The 2275-nt window shown below is 43.4% G+C and overlaps 1 pseudogene; it reads left to right on the forward strand.

The window, feature by feature from the left end:
* Positions 1 to 1925: 1925 nt before the first annotated feature.
* Positions 1926 to 2275, forward strand: part of LOC101588138 — a 13743-nt pseudogene continuing 13393 nt past the window's right edge.

Consider the following 2275-nt stretch of genomic DNA (forward strand, 5'->3'; position numbering starts at 1 on the left):
AGAATTGAATGAGACATAAACAGCTAGCACGACACCTGGCCTTTAACAAGGGTCCAGAAAATCTTCGTAATTATTACGCATTTAGCCTCACTGAAGCTTTTGGCATTTATTTTTTCCCCAGATTAACTGATTTATTCCTCTCACAACTGAACAAAAAAGAACATAATGTAGAAAGTAGCAGTTCATAATGAGGCACAGTTACCTAAGAAGATCACCTTGAAAGATACTTCAATGAAACTTTGCTATCTGTACGTGGCAGACGCAAGTCTTTTGCCATCTGTCTCTGAAGCTGTCACTCTGCCCTCCCCCCACTGTACAGTTGGTCCCTTTCATCAGTCTCAGTGCCTCAGAAAGTAGCAGCTGACAAGGGCCATTGTTGTCTTACAGAGTACCTGACAGCACTGCAGGCTCAGTTGTTCACCTGCTGCCAAGCTAAAGAATTATTTGGATTCTCCCTTTGTTCTGTTCTAGCTTTGGTATTTATAAATATGAGAATAGGCATAGTGGGAATTCGAGGTAAAGTCAGCTTTTTAAGTTATGTGAGGGCTCAGTTCACAGGTGAAGGAGAAATAGTAGGTGGCAGGTCTGGCAGTGGAAACTGGGTCAGGCCCACCTTTGCTTGGGTTCACTGACCTTGAGACATACCTTGCTCGCTTGGTGTGTAATTATGGTCTCAGGGACACCTCAGGCCCCGCCTGAAGCTCTTAGGACCCGGCAGGGAGGAACTCACAGAGTCTGGGGGGAACACCATAAGCCAACTGATAGGTTCTGGCCTTAGTATAAATTATTATTATAAATTAGTATGAATTATTATGGTGGTCATCTAATATCTCTGAAGCCCTTAAAACAATAGCTTATCTTCCCAGAGACCACCTCCCTGCTTCTTCTCCAACCCATCCCAGGGTGTACTTTCCTTTCACCTTTCCTGCTGCCTCAGGAAGGCCCGAGTCAGCTCCTCAGATATTTCTAAACATCCTCCTCAAACTCCACCCTTAACAGAAGTCCATGAAAGCCTCCGCATTCTTTGTCTCAGGCCAGAGGATCTACCTGCCCCATTTGCCCTTGATCCTCTCCAAGTCTTTGGAGTTAATAAAGGGAGGTTTTCCTATCTCTTTACTGAGCCTCCAAAAAACCTATCTCCAACCACTGCCCACATCTACTCTGAACAATTTAACTGTTCCATCTCCAGCAATTTTTACTGTGTCCTAATGTTATTCCCCATGACTTGGGTCTCTCCTGACATTCCAACTCTTCTTCCACGAGTCCTGTCCTTCAACCTCCCAGGTGGGGCTGAGATTCTTCTGATCACAACTCTTGGGGCTAGGATCTGGCTTCTTCATACCAAAATTTTCCAGTATCAATAGCGGTTTGCCACAGACTGTCATCATATCCTTCTTAATTTCCTGAACCCTCATGATTACTTTAAAATACCACTCATCATCCATTCCTTATCGTACTCATCAAAGCTCATTTCAATTTGGTTGAACAGTAATTTTAGACTAAGTGTACTTGTAGATCCTGGCCCCTGTAAATTTTTCTTGCTAATGCCTACCACATTCTGACTTTGAGATGGGCCCTAACCCAAGGCTAGCACTAGCTATATGACTCACGGTGCTACCATAACTGATAAGCTACAAGCCAAATCACCTGTGGGGACAAGATAAATCTGTCAAACTAGTTGGATATAGGATATGTTGGAAACTGGATTCTTATAATCATGCAGCATGGTTATTGTCATGTTACTATAGGCAGCTAAGTCAGGTAGAAAATAGTGGTCAGTGAACAGAGACAGGCTTTTGGGGGAGTCCAGTGCAAAAGATGAAAATATGGAGCCCTTGTCTCCCCAGTGTGCAGCTGACGCCCAGGGCTGAACCGATGCGGCACCAGTTCTCCACTGGCCTGGAAAACTAGGCCAAGAGGTGATAATGAATGTGGACCATGAAGTTAAACTCTTAGTGGAGGAAATGCATCTCTTGGGTTCAAAAAATACTAACAGAAAGTTCAGCGTGAAGTTTGGGGTCCTTTTTTGAGATGACAAGTATACCAACCTCTTTGAAACATTGCTAGGAACACTCGAAGCAGCAAAACAAAGGAAGATTGTCACATACCCAGGAGAGCTACTTTTACAAGGTGTCCACGACGATGTTGATATTATATTGCTGCAAGATTAATGGGGTTTACATGGCAATGTTAAGCCATGCAGTTATATGTAAAAGATGAGCAAGGCAATGATCCTGAGAATATTCAGAAGATTCTTTAATCTAGGAGTTAATTG

The sequence above is a fragment of the Octodon degus genome, unplaced genomic scaffold, assembly GCF_000260255.1.
Source record: "Octodon degus isolate 3935 unplaced genomic scaffold, OctDeg1.0 scaffold00004, whole genome shotgun sequence".
In the NCBI taxonomy this organism is placed as follows: domain Eukaryota; kingdom Metazoa; phylum Chordata; class Mammalia; order Rodentia; family Octodontidae; genus Octodon; species Octodon degus.